Genomic DNA, 15,340 nt, shown 5'->3' with positions numbered 1-15,340 from the left:
CAGCCTTATTTACATAAAGAGTTCCAGGCCAGACAGGACTACACAGTAAGACAGTGGTTAAGAACACTGGCCTTAGCCAGGAGGTGGTGTGGCGCACGCCTTTAATTCCAGCACTCAGGAGGCAGAGCCAGGTGGATCTCTGTGAGTTCGAGGCCAGCCTGGTCTACAAAGTGAGTTCCAGGACAGGCTTCAAAGCTACACAGAGAAACCCTGTTTCGAAAAACCAAAACAAAAAGAAAAGAAAACGAAAAAAAGAACATTGGCTGCTCTCTTCCAGAAGACCTTGGTACAATTCTCGGGTATATATGGGCGCGCGTGTGCGCGCGCGCGCGCGCGCGCGCACACACACACACACACACACACACACACACACACACACATATGTGCTCTCTCTGAGAGAGTGAGAGAGTGAATGACGGGATTTCACAATAGGGAAGGGTTTTGTAGAAGTTTGGTTCTCCCATGCCTCAGTTCCCAGCTCCTAGAAAAATCAAAACCACTACCCTTTGAAATCTTTCTCTAGAAACTTTCTAAATGTGAATTCAAACTTAACCAACTTTTTCTTATACTTTCAGAACAGAACTGAGAAAAAATTCATTAATAAACGAATTACATAGTTAATTCCAAGAAGGAAAGTAATGATTTTTCTGGTGGTCTCTCTTGACAAGGCTCAAATCTAGACAAGATGAAAATTTGGCAGGTTTTTTTTTCTTTCTTTTTTTTTTTTGTGTGTGTGTGTGTGTGTGTGTGTGTGTGAAGGTTGTTTTGTTTTGTTTTCTTCAATAGGGTCTCACTAAGTATCCCTGACTGACAGAATTTCATCTGCCTATGCCTCCCAAGTATTGGGATTACAGTTGTGTGTCATCGTACCTTCACATTCAGCTAGGTTTGACCTTTTCTTTTTTTTTTAAAGATTTATTTATTATGTATACAGTGTTCTGCCTGCATGCCAGAAGAGGGTGCCAGATCTCATGACAGATGGTTGGGAGCCTCCATGTGGTTGCTGGGAATTGAACTCAGGACCTCTGGAAGAGCCGCCAGTGCTCTTAACCATTGAGCCATCTCTCCAGCCTGGTTTGACCTTTTCTACTGATGGACAGTTATCTAATCTGAACACTATCCTGTTGTGGAATATTTGTTTAATAATGCAAAGATGTGTTGCATTCTTTTATGTTGCATTTGTTTAACTTGGTAAAGCTGTGTTATTTTGTGTGCCTAAAAATACCTGATTAGTCTAATAAAGAGTTGAATAACCAATAACTAGGCAGGAGAGAGAAATAGGTGGTGCTGGCTGGCAGAGAGAATAAATAGGAGAATTTTAGGGAAGAGCAAGGAGCAAGAAAAGGAGGAGAGGAGGATGCCAGGGGTCAGCCTCCCAGCCACCGAGTGAAAAGGAAAGAAAGATAATATAGAATAAAGAAAGATAAAAAGCCCAGAGACAAAACGTAGTTAAAGAGAAACAGTGCTGTGGAATAATGCTTCTGTACACTGTGAAGATGTGTTGCTCTCATTGTTAATAAAAAGCTGATTGGCAGAAGGCTAGGCAGGATTTGGGGGACGGAGAGAATGCTGGGAGTAGAAGCGCAGGGTCTGAGGAGACGACATGAGATACAGAGTGAGCAGGATGAGAAGTATGTACATAAGGTAAACGAGCCTCCAGGCAGCACATAGATTAATAGAAATGGGTTAATTTAAGTTATAAGAGCTAACTAAGAAACAAGCCTAAAGTGGTCTGGAGAGATGGCCCAGCAGTTAAGAACATTAGTGTTCTTCCAGAGGTCCTGAGTTCAATTCCCAGCAACCACATGGTGGCTCACAACCATCCATAATGAGATCTGATGCCATCTTCTGGCATGCAGACATACATGCAGACAGAACACTGTATACATAATAAATAAATAAATCTTCAACAACAACAAAAAGAAACAAGTCGGGTGGTGGTGGCTCAGGCCTTTAATCCCAGCACTCGGGAGGCAGGCGGATCTCTGTGAGTTCAAGGCCTGCCTGGTCTACAGAGTGAGATCCAGGACAGGTACCAAAACAATACAGAGAGATACACTGTCTCAAAAAAACCAAAAAAAAAAAAAAAAGAAAGAAAGAAAAAAAGAAAGAAAGAAAAAAGAAACCAGCCAAAGCATCGGCCAAGCATTTGTAATTAATATTACATCTCTGTGTGGTTATTTGGGGAGCACTGGCAGGGACACAGAGAAACTCTGCCTACAAAATGGGATAATTTAAGTTAGAAAAGTTGGCTAGAAACAAGCCAAACTAAGACTAGGCATTCATTCGTAAAAATAAGTCTCCATGTATTTATTTGGGAGTTGGGTGGCAGGCCCTCAAAAGTAAAAAAACAACTACACTATTCTTGTATTGTTATTTTATTTTATTATTATTAATGTTGTTGTTATATGGATGTTTTGCCTGAAGGTATGATAGTCTTATGTCAACTTGACACAAGCTAGAGTTATCTAAAATGAGAGAACCTGAGAAATTGCTGGTTCCAGCGACATGGCTAAAATGCACCAAGAAAGTTGTGATCATTGGGAAATATGGGACCTGCTCTGGTCCTTCCCTCCAGAAAATAGTGAAGAAAATTGAAATCAGCCAGCATGCCAAGTACACTTGCTTCTTCTGTGGAAAGACCAAGATGAAGAGACAAGCTCTTGGCATCTGGCACTCTCTGTTCCTGGATGAAAACAGTGGCTTAGACCTACAGCTTCTGTCCCAGTCAAGTCTGCCATCACAAGACTGGAGGAACTGAAAGACCATAGATGTGCTACCATTTGAGACTTGCCTAGTCTGCAATAAATGGGTTAATTTATGTGACAGAGAGAAGAGAGAATGGGCCTCTATAAGGTCCATCTGTAAGGCATTTTCTTAATTAGTGATTGATGGGTGAGGATCCAGTTCATTGTGGGTGGGGCCATCCCTGGGCTGGTGGTCCTGGGTTCTATAAGAATATAGGCTAAGCAAGCCATGCTGAGCAAGCCAGAAAGCAGCTCCCTTCCATGGCCTCTGCATCAGTTCCTGCCTCCAGGTCCCTGCCCTGTTTGAGTTCCTGTCCTGACTTGCTTTGATGATGAATATCAATGTGGAGGTGTAAGCCAAATAAACCCTTTCCTCCCCAACTTGCTTTTTGGTTATGGTGTTTTATTGCAGCAATAGTAACCCTGACTAAGACAGTATGTCTGTGCACCCTTTGCATGCCCAGTGCCTGAAGAGGACAGAAAAGGACATCAGATCCCCTCAAACTGGAGTTACAGTGGGATTGTGAGCTGCCATTTGGGTTCTGAGAACTTGCTTTGGCAGCTTAATGGTAATACTAACATTTTTTGCTAAACGCTCAATCATTCAATTATTTATTATTTAATATATCTGATGCCCGGCATCCCGGCACTTGGGAGGCAGAGCCAGGCGGATCTCTGTGAGTTCGAGACCAGCCTGGTCTACAGAGTGAGATTCAGGACAGGCACAAAAACTACACAGAGAAACCCTGTCTTGAAAAACCAAAAAATAAAAAAATAAAAAAAATAAAATATATATATATATATATATATATATATATATATATATATATATATATATATATATATAGAGAGAGAGAGAGAGAGAGAGAGAGAGAGAGAGAGAGAGAGATCTGGTGGGGTTGTTTGTTATTGTTGGTTTTTTGTTTTTAATTTTTTATTAATTGTTTCAGTGTTCCATACAATGCGTTTTGATCATATTCATTCACAACACCTCTCCTTTTTTCTTTCTTCTTTTTTTTTTTTTTTTTTGGTTTTTCAAGCTGGGGTTGCAGGTATGAACCAACAGGCCTGAAATTGCTGTGTGATGTTCTGTATGGCAAATGTGTTGCTAATTAGTCAATAAATAAAACACTGATTGGCCATTGGCTAGGCAGGAAGTGTAGGCGGGACAAAGAGGAGAATAAAGCTGGGAAGTGGAAGGCTGAGTCAGAGAGACACTGCCAGCCGCCATGATGACAAACAGCATGTGAAGATGTCGGTAAGTCACAAGCTATGTGGCAAGGTATAGATTTATGGAAATGGATTAATTTAAGCTGTAAGAACAGTTAGCAAGAAGCCTGCCACGGCCATACAGTTTGTAACCAGTATAAGTCTCTGTGTTTACTTGGTCGGGTCTGAGTGGCTGTGGGACTGGCAGGTGAGAGAGATTTATCCTGACTGTGGGCCAGGCAGGAAAACTCTAGCTACATGAAATTGTTGATACATTTTTCTAAAAACCTGTAGAATCTGGCTTTTGGCCAGACTGTCCTGTACCTCTTCTAATTCTATTTGAAAGGCTAAAACAGGAGGATCACTTCTTGAGTCTGGGAGTTTAAGACCAGTTTGGACAAGAGAGTAGGGTCTTGCCTCTTGAAAAAAAGAGAGGCAAGTAGCTTGGGCTATAGTTTAATTTGGTATTAAACCCTGGGTTGAAGGAGGATCAGAAGTTCATCCTCAACTAGACATTGAGTTTGAGGCCAGCCTGAAGCACATGGAACCTTGTCTAAAAGGGAAAAAAATACAAGGCTGGGTATGGTGCCCATATCTGTAATCTCAGCACTTGGGAGGCAGAGGCAGAAAGATCAGGAGTTGAAGGCCAGCTTCAGCTACTGAGCCATATAACAAGAATCATGCCAGTCTGGGCTACATGAAAGCCTTTAGAGTCTTAGAACCACTGGGTTCTCAACCTTTCTAACGCTTCCACCCTTTAATACAGATCCTTGGTGTTGTGATGACCCTCAACCATAAAATTATTTTCGTTGCTATTTCATAACTGTAATTTTGCTGCTGTTATGAATCATAATGTAAATGTCTGATATGATGGATATCTGACATGTGACCCCTGTGAAAGGGTTGTTCAACTCCAAAGGGGTCAAGTTCCACAGGTTGAGAACAACTGCTTTAGAAAGAAGGGGGAATTGGGAAAGAAATGAAAGAAGAAAGGCGAGGCAAGGTTGGGCATACAGCTTAGTTGGCAGAGTGCTTGTCTACCATGCATGAAGCTCTGGGTTCAATCCCCAGTACCGCATAAACCAAGTGTGGTAGCCCATACCTATAATTCAGACATTGAGGAGGTAGAGGCTCACAAATTCAGAATTAGAGCTAGAGAAATGGCTCAACAGTTAAGAGTATTTGCTGCTCTTGTAGAGGACCAGAACCAACATCTAGCATCTCACAATTGCCTGTAACTACAGCTCCAGGAGATCTGATGTTTGGAGCTGGATAGATGGCTCAGCAGTTAAGAGTGTGTGTCACTCTTGCAGGGCGGTGGTAGCATACGTCTTTAATCCCAGCACTTGGGATGCAGAAGCAGGCAGATCTCTGGGAGTTCTGCAAAGCAAGTTCCAAGACAGCCAGAGCTGCAACAGAGAGAAACCTTGTCAAAAACAAAACAAAAAACAAACAAAAAAGAGTGTGTGCCACTCTTGTAGAGGACTGTAATTTGGTTTCCAGCACCTACAGCTGGGGCTCACAATCACCTGTGATTCTAGCTCAGCGATCCAGAAACATAGAGAAATCCTGTCTCAAAAACTTAAGGAAGGAAGGAAGGAAGAAAGGAAGAAAGAAAGGAAGGAAGGAAGGAAGAAAGGAAGAAAGGAAGAAAGGAAGAAAGAAAGAAAGAAAGAAAGGAAGAAAGGAAGGAAGGAAGAAAGGAAGGAAGGAAGAAAGGAAGGAAGGAAGGAAGGAAGGAAGAAAGGAAGGAAGGAAGAAAGGAAGGAAGGAAGAAAGAAAGGAAGGAAGAAAGAAAGGAAGGAAGGAAGAAAGAAAGGAAGGAAGAAAGGAAGGAAGAAAGGAAGGAAGAAAGGAAGAAAGAAAGGAAGAAAGGAAGGAAGGAAGGAAGGAAGGAAGGAAGAAAGAAAGAAAGAAAGAAAGAAAGAAAGAAAGAAAGAAAGAAAGAAAGAAAGAAAGAAAGAAAGAAAAAGAGAAAAAAGACTGAGCTAGAGTTAACTCAAGGCTGCCCAGGCAACTTTGCAAGCTCTCTCCCTCGCTCCCCCCGCCTCTCTCTCTCTCTCTCTCTCTCTCTCTCTCTCTCTCTCTCTCTCTCTCTCTCTCTCTCACACACACACACACACACACACACACACACACACACACACCTGCATCACAGCATGCATGTGGAATCCAGAGGACAACTTCTGAGAGTTGGTTCTCTCCTTCTACCATGTAGGTTCTTTCTGGAGACTGAACTCAGATATTCAGGCAACTGATGCCAGGCGAGGATTTGTAGAGGAGAAGACTGTGACTTTATCTTTTCTGTTTGTTTCTTTGAGACACAGAGTTTCTAGTACCACAGGGTGACCTTGAACTTGCTGTGTGATTGAGACTGCATTTGAACTTCTGATCCTCCTGCATGAATTTCTGAGTGCTGGGATGATAGACATGTGCCATGACACCAGATTTTCCTTTTTTTTTTTTTTTTTTTTTTTGACACTGTCAAGCCTTGTAGCCCTAGCAATTGCCTCTGACTCCTGTGTGTTGGGTTTACAGGTATACAGTATCACACTTAGCTGAGTTTGTCCTTAAATTGTGACTTCATGGATTGAGGTTTGGGGCTCAGTGCCAGAGCCCTGAATTTGGTTTCTACCACTGTAAAAACAAGATAAAATAAACAAAACTCTTACAACTTTTTTTTAGAAGGTTGAGACGGTCTCACTATGTAACCCAGGTTAGCCCCAAACTTCTTTTCATTTTCTTGCTTTGCAATTTTTTGGGGAGCGGGGTGTTCTTGTTTGTATTTGCTTGTTAGTTTTTATGTCTAGGGATGTTTTGTCTGTACAGATTGCTGAAGAAGCCTTGAGTAAATGTGTAAAGAATATATGAAGTCCTGAGTAGATGTATTGTTGACATGAACATGGCCATGTCAAAGACCAGTGCCTCGGACCCATGGGACCTACAAAGCTTTCCTCTGGTCCAACTATGAGGGTTTACTAGCAATTGACCAGTGTGTACAAAAATTAGCAACTACAGTTTCCTCCCCTCAGATGTTTATAGCCTGAAACTGCTTGCCTACATAGACCTCCTATCTAGGCTACCTAATTCCTCCTCCCCATGCTATATATAATAAAAGCACTGAGGTTCCAGGTTATTGCTTCATATTAGGTGTGACTCCATTAGAGCCCACAGCCCATGTGATCCCAGCTTTTTTGTATGTTTGTTTATGTGTTTTTCCTTTCTTCTTCCCTCAAAGCCCTGGTCAGGTTTCCAGGTCCCAAGACTCACAGAATATGTCTGCATATATGTCTTGCCCACTTGCATACCTATTACCTGAGAAGGCCAGAAGAGGGTGTTCAGTTCCTTTGAGCTGGAATTACAGAGGGTTGAGAGTGACCATCAGTCCTCCAGAAATGCTCTTAACTGATGAACCATCTCTACATCCACCATGTTTTCTTTACTATGTAGCCTAGTTGTCCTACAACTCATTATGTGGTTAGGTTGACCTCCAACTCAGGTAGATCTGAGTATCTCTGCTTCCCAAGAACTGAGATTAAAGAGATAAACCACTGCAATTGGCCAGTATTGTTCTTTTTTTTTTTCTTTAAATTTTGTGGTGGTTTGAATGAAAATGCCCCCCCATAGGCTCATAGGGAGTGGCACACTATTTGAAAGGATTAGGACTTGTGGTGGTCTTGTTGGATAATAAGGTGTGGCCTTATTATCAGAAGTTTGTCCCTGGGGATGGGTTTTGAGGTTTTAGAAGCTCAAGACAGGCCCAGTGTCACTCTCCCTGCCTCTGCTGTCTGTGGATCCTAATGTAGAACCCTTAGCTCTTCTTCAGCACCATGACTGCCTGCATGCTGCCATGCTTCCCACCATGACAAAATGGACTAAACCTCTGAACCTACAGCCAGCCCCAATTAACTATTTTCTTTCATGAGTTGTGATGCAGCTGGGTGGTGGTGGCATATGCCTTTAATCCCAGCACTTGGGAGGTAGAGGCAGGTAGATCTCTCTGAGTTTGAGGTCAGCCTGGTCTACAGAGCAAGTTTCAGAACAACCAGGGTGACAAAGAGAAACCCTGTCTCCAAAGGAAAAGTAAACAAATACCAAAACAAAACAAGAGCTTCCATGGTATGGTCATCACAGCAACAGAAACTGTAACAGTCTTTCTCTGTGTCCTGCCAGGTCCCAAATAATGACATGGAGACTTCTTAATTATGAAAGCTCAGCCTATAGCTTAGACTTGTTCCTAACTAGCTCTTATAACTTAAATCAATCCATTTATGTTAATGTACATTCTACAACATGGTTTGTGGCCCTTACCTCTCCTCCTGCACATCCTGCTTGCTCTGTGTCTCCTTTCGTCTCCTGTGTGCCTCAGTCCTCTCTTCTTCCTTTCTCTCTGCCAGGAAGTCCTGCCATTCAGTTCTTTATTAAACCAATCACAGCAACAAATCTTCACACAGTGTACAGATATTCCAAAGTAAGAAACCCTAACTAAGGCAAAATTTTTATTACATATTTATTTATTCAATGTGTGTGTGTGTGTGTGTGTGTATGTGTGTGTGTGTACGTGCATCACTGGATGTCCTAGAACTCACTCTGTAGACTAGGCTGGCCTCAAATTCAGGAAGATCCACTTGCCTCTGCTGGGATTAAAGGAGTGCACCACCACTACCTCATCAAAATTTATGGTTCTTGCTGAGGATGTAACTCAGTGATTCAGGGCTTTCGCAGCATGACACTGGATTCAAACCTCCACATTGGAGATATATATATATATATATATATATATATATATATATATATGTGTGTGTGTGTGTGTGTGTGTGTGTGTGTGTGTGTGTGTGTGTATACGTGATTTTTAAAATTACATTTATTTTGTGTGTACAAGTGTGATAAATACATGCCATGGTGTGCTTTTAGAGATCAGAGAACAACGTGGGGAACTGGTTCTCTTTCTCTACCATGTGGGTTCTGGAATGGAACTCAGGTCATCAGGCTAGGTAGCAACTTTACCTGCTGGGCCGTCTCACTGGCCCCACATACATACATACATATACATATATATGATTTTAACAATTAAAAAGTCTTTATTCTATTTCTTATTTATATTTTTGTTTGTGTGTGAGTCTATGAGAAGAGTTCATCTAAATTCTTTATTATTAATAAAAACTCAGGAGTCAAATACTGGGGGGAAAGGCTGATTGATCAGAGAAGTGGTGGAGAAGTGACCAGTTACCTCCTCTCTTTCCTTCCCTGATCCAAACGGCTTCAAGGTTAAATTTTATTAACAGTCTCAGAGTATCAGTGTGAACAAATATCCCGAAGATCCATGAGTTCCTGTCTGTGTGCATGTGTGGGGGCCAGAGATATTGCCCTTAACTGCTCTCCACCTTATTTCTTTTTCCCTTTCCTTTATTCTTTTTTTATTTTATTTTATTTATTTATTTATTTATTTATTTATTTATTTATTTATTTATTTATTGGTTTTTCGAGACAGGGTTTCTCTGTAACTTTGCACCTTTCCTAGAACTCACTCTGTAGCCCAGGCTGGCCTCGAACTCACAGAGATCCACCTGCCTCTGCCTCCCGAGTGCTGGGATTAAAGGCGTGCGCCACCATTGCCCAGCTGACACATAAATTTTAAAAAACATATTTTTCACAGGGCTGAAGAGATGTCTCAGCATTCACTGCTCATGCAGAGGACCTGGGTTCATTTTCCAGCACCTACATGGCTTCTGCACACTCATGAGTGAATATATATACACTCAGCCACACACAGGTGCACATAAAATAAAACAAATGTTTTTAAATAATCTTTTTTGGTTCAGGAGAGATGGTTTAACAGTTAAGGGTACTTGTTCCTTCAGAGGATCTGGGTTTGATTCCCAGATTCTTCACAACCGTCTGTAACTACAGCTCCAGGTGAATATGATACTCAGACACACATGGGAGCAAAACACATATACTAAACAAACAAACAAATAAATCTAATATATACTTAATAATCTTTTTTTTTTTTTGGTTTTGGTTTTTTGAGACAGGGTTTCTCTGTGTAGTTTTGGTGCCTGTTCCAGATCTTGCTCTGCAGACCATGCTGGCCTCGAACTCGCAGAGATCCACCTGGCTCTGCCTCCCTAGTGCTGGGATTAAAGGCATGTGCCACAGCCACCCAGCTAAAAATCATTTTAAAGTGTTCAATTCAGTAGTGTTGATATTTGTGGTATTGCACAACCACTATTATCTATTTCCAAAACACTTTCATTGCCCCCACAGAAAATCTGTACTCATAAAATAGTTGTTCCCTAGTTCCCCCTCCAACAAGCCCTCTCAACCATCAAACTGCTTTCTCTATGAATTGAAAGAAAAAAAAAGAGCCAGGTGGTGGTGGACTATGCCTTTAATCCCAGCACTCAGAAGGCAGACATAGGCAGATCTCTGTAAATTTGGGGCCAGCCTGGTCTACAGAGCAGTTTTAGGACAGTCAGGGTTGCACAGAGAAACCTTGTCTTGAAAAACAAACAAACAGGGCTGGAGAGATGGCTCAGAGGTTAAGAGCACTGACTGCTCGTCCAAAGGTCCTGAGTTCAATTCCCAGCAACCACATGGTGGTTCACAACCATCTGTAATGAGATCTGATGCCCTCTTCTGACCTGCAGTCATACATGCTGTATACGTAATAAATAAATAAATCTTTAAAAAAAAAAAAAAAAAGAAAAACAAACAACTTTCTTTTGCACTTATTTAGTGTGTTTGCATGAATACACATGTGACAGGGCAAATGTGTGGCAGTCAGAGAGTAAGTTTCAAGAGTTGATTTTCTCCACCATATGGAATCCAGGCATCAAACTCAGATCGAGGTGACAAGCACCTTTAACCCAGAGCCACCTCACCAATCTGGTCCTCCCATCCCAACCTCTGTTTTCTAGACAGGTTATCTAGCCCAGGCTGGTCTTGAACTCTGTTATTAGTCTGCTTTTTGTTGCTGTGATAAAACATCTACCAACAGTGACTTGAGGAGGTGTGGTAGTTTGAATGTAATTGGCCGCCATAAACTCATAGAGAATGGCGCTATTAAGAGGTGTGGCCTTGTTGGAGGAAGTGTGTCACTGTAGGGGAGGGCTTTGAGGTCTTCTATGCTCAGCTACGAACAGCCCAATGTCTCAATTCACTTCCTGTTGCCTGCGAATCAAGATGTAGGACGCTCAGCTCCTTCTCTAGCACCATGTCTGCCTGCACGCCACCATGTCCCACCATGATGATCATGGACTAAACCTCTGAACTGTAAACTACCTCAATTAAATATTTTCCTTTATAAGAGGTGCTGTGCAGCCGGGCAGTGGTGGCACACGCCTTTAATCCCAGCACTTGGGAGGCAGAGCCAGGCAGATCTCTATGAGTTCAAGGCCAGCCTGGTCTACAGAGCAAGATCCAGGACAGGCACCAAAACTCTGTCTCAGGCTGGAGAGATGGCTCAGAGGTTAAGAGCACTGACTGCACTTCCAGAGGTCCTGAGTTCAATTCCCAGCAACCACATGGTGGCTCACAACCATCTGTAATGAGATCTGGCGCCCTCTTCTGTATATATAATAAATTAATTAAAAAAAAAAAACTCTGTCTCAAAAAAAAAATAGTAATTCTGTATTCACCTTTGAAGACTTTTCTGACTATTTTCCTATTGACTGCACTATTTATTTATTTATTTACTTTTTGATATGCATTTATGTTATGTGTGTGCCTCAATGTATGTCTGTTTACCATGTGCACACACAGGAGCCTACAGAGGTCAGAAGGGGACATTGGATCCTCTGGAAATGGAATAACCAACAGTTGTAAGCAGCCATGTGGGTGTTAAGAACTAAACTCGGGCCGGGCGGTGGTGGCGCATGCCTTTAATCCCAGCACTCGGGAGGCAGAGCCAGGCGGATCTCTGTGAGTTCGAGGCCAGCCTGGTCTCCAAAGCGAGTTCCAGTAAAGGCGCAAAGCTACACAGAGAAACCCTGTCTCGGAAAAAAAAAAAAAAAGAACTAAACTCGGGTCCTCTGCAAGGACTGTAAGCACTCTGAACCTGTCTCTCCAGCCCCAATATTTGTTTGTAGAGTAGCCTGGGCTGGCCTTGAACTTACTGTGTAGCTCAGGTTGGCTTTTGCACGTGTGACATTCTTAGTAGGAAGTATAGTTTAGTTGATAGAATCCCTGAATGATGCCCTAAGTTTGATTCCCTACAGCAGAGAGAGAGAGAGACTGAGAAAGAGAGAGACAGAGACAGAGAACTTGCTTTTTTTTTTTTTTTTTTTTTTTTTTTTGGTTTTTCGAGACAGGGTTTCTCTGTGTAGCTTTGGTGCCTTTCCTGGAACTCACTTTGGAGACCAGGCTGGCCTCGAACTCACAGAGATCCGCCTGCCTCTGCCTCCCGAGTGCTGGGATTAAAGGCGTGCGCCACCACCTCCCGGCTGACAGAACTTTCTATCTCAGTCTTCCAAGAGGTAGAAGTACAATATACAATCAAGGTTGGCCATTTTACATCCCGTAAGAGAAGTTACATGAGGTTTCCTGATTTCTCCACATCTTCCTTCACCAACACTTATCTCTGAGTTTATTGTTTGTTTGTTTTGCATTTTGTAAAGCCATTCTCGTGGAGATGAAGTGGCGTCTCATTGTGGTTTGATTTGCATTTCCCACATGACTAATGCTTTAACATCTTTTCTGTGATCGTGTTGTCTATTTGCATATCTTCCAGAAGAAACGTTTGTACAAGTCCTTAGCCCATTTTTAGATTAGGTTGTCTTTCTCTTGTTGAATTATAATAATAGATGAAGGGGGACTTGGAAAGACAATTCAGAGCATACAATACTCTCTTTTCTTTCTTTCTTTCTTTTTCTTTTCTTTTCTTTCTTTCTTTCTTTCTTTTTCTTGGGGGGGCAGGGGGCGGGGGTAGACAGGGTTTCTCTGTGTAGCAGCGTTGACTTTCCTGGAACTTGCTCTGTAGACCAGGCTGGACTGGAATTCACAGAGATCTGTCTCTGCCTCCAGAGTTCTGGGATTAAAGGCCTGCACCACCATACTAGGCTAACTCTTTTTGCTTGATTAGTTGGTTGGTTTTTGTTTTTTTTTTTCAAGACAGGGTTTCTCTGTGTAACAGTCCTGGCTGTCCTGGAACTCACTTTGTGCCCCAGGCTGGCCTTGAACTCACTGAGATCAGTCTGCCTCTGCCTCCCAAGTGCTGGGATTAAAGGCGTGCGCCACCACCGTCCCACATCCTTCCTTCTTTCCTTCCTTCCTTGCTTTCTTGCTTTCTCTATTTATTTGTTTGTTTGTTTGTTTTTGTTTTTATTTTTCAAGACAAGGTTTCTCTGTGTAGTTTTGGTGCCTGTCCTGGATCTCGCTCTGTAGACCAGGCTGGCCTCGATCTCACAGAGATCTGCCTGGCTCTGCCTCCTGGGTGCCGGGATTAAAGGCATGCACCAGCCGGGCGGTGGTGGCGCACGCCTTTAATCCCAGCACTCGGGAGGCAGAGCCAGGTGGATCTCTGTGAGTTCGAGGCCAGCCTGGACTACCAAGTGAGTTCCAGGAAAGGCGCAAAGCTACACAGAGAAACCCTGTCTCGAAAAACCAAAAAAAAAAAAAAAAAAAAAAAAAAAAAAAAAAAAAGGCATGCACCACCACCGCCCGGCACATCCTTTTTTAAAAGTTTGTTTTGAAACAGGATCTCACTTTGTAGCTCTGGCTGGCCTGAATTTGCTGTATATCAGACTGGCCTTGAACTCATAGAGTTCTACATGTCTCTGTCTCACAAGTGTTGGGTTTGTAAGTATGTACCACCAAGCCCAGCAATTTATAGGAGATATTTATGTATTCTAGATTTCTGGATACTAAATCTTTGCCTGACATATGAACTGCAAGTATTTTCTCCTATTTTATAGAGGCTATTATTATTATTTTGATATGGTGTCTTGCTACATTGCCCAAACAAGTTTCTAATTTTCAGTTTTCCTGCCAGCTTCCCAAATTGCTGGGATTGTATAGCAGCAGTTTTTAAGGTGGTAAATATGACATTCATATGCAGAAAGGATTGCAAGAGATGTGGAAGACAGAAAGACCATAGTTCTTCAGCTTACAGCCAGAACAATACAGTCAGAAAATATACAATAAAAACAATATAGTCAGAAAATGCTCCCAGAGGACAGTGCACTCTGTATGAAACTGAAAAAGGCAAATGGTGCTAGATTAGGTCAGCCGTTTGTGGAAAGGCAAGTGATCTAATGTAGTTCCAGGAAAGCATAATTCTGTCAATGTATCTGCAGCTCTAGCAACCTAATCACTTAAAGTGAAATAGCTGGAGCCTAAATGCAACCAAGCTCTAACACAGTCGATTACAACAGCATGGCTGAAGGCGATATAAACAGAAGCAATTACATTAACTTTGCTAGAGCCGAAACCCAATCAACTGAATTGTGCCTTGTCTTCATAGACAGGGGAGTAATGGTCTTCAAAAGATCTACCCCACCATGGCCTATTTTTCCAGTGATGTTTTGGGAAAAGGATTCTCTGCTTGGCCAACATGAGTGAATGTCTGATATCTTTACTAAAGTAACAGATACAGGTCTATTACTCATGAAAATTATAGCCAGTTCTGCTGGTTCACCAAGCAACCTTCTAATTACCATATTTGCCTTCTGAAGTATCCAGCTAGTATAACTAGATAATAGAACGTCCAGGACACTGTGAGTTTTATGTAGAAATATGTAAATCAACCACATGGCTTATACATCATGTTCTTTTTTTTTTTTTTCCCAAGACAGGGTTTCTCTGTGTAGTTTTGCACCTTTCCTGGATCTCGCTCTGTAGACCAGGCTGGCCTTGAACTCACAAAGATCTGCCTGCCTCTGCCTGCCAAGTGCTGGGATTAAAGGCGTGCACCACCACCGCCCGGCCATCATGCTCTTTTAAGTTAGGTCAGCATAAGATGAATTAATTGACCCAAATTGGACTAAAATTGAATTTCTAAACATTCAAGCCACGGCTTAGTTCTTTGTACAGAAAAACAAATCAGTGTTTTGAGATATTTTTACAGTGTGAAGATATATTGCTGTGATTGGTTTAATAAAGAGTAGAATGGCCAATAGCTAGGCAGGAAGTGTAGGCAGGACTTCAGGGTAGAGAGAGGAAGTAGGAGATGAATATAGGTGAGTGAAAGACAGCATGGAAACTCGGAATGAGTCAGACATACAGAACAGGAGAGAGGTAAAAACCATGTGGTAGAATGTAGATTAGTAAAAAAAAAAAAAAAAAGGGGTTAATTTAAGTTATAAGAGCTAGTGGGACAAGCCTAAACTAAATCCGAGCTTTCATAATTAGTAATAAGTCTCCATGTTGTTATTTGGGAGCTGGCT

Source organism: Peromyscus californicus, unplaced genomic scaffold (genome assembly GCF_007827085.1).
Source record: "Peromyscus californicus insignis strain IS unplaced genomic scaffold, ASM782708v3 Scaffold_20__1_contigs__length_68692818, whole genome shotgun sequence".
Taxonomy (NCBI): domain Eukaryota; kingdom Metazoa; phylum Chordata; class Mammalia; order Rodentia; family Cricetidae; genus Peromyscus; species Peromyscus californicus.
Note: the sequence above shows the minus strand (reverse complement) of the source record.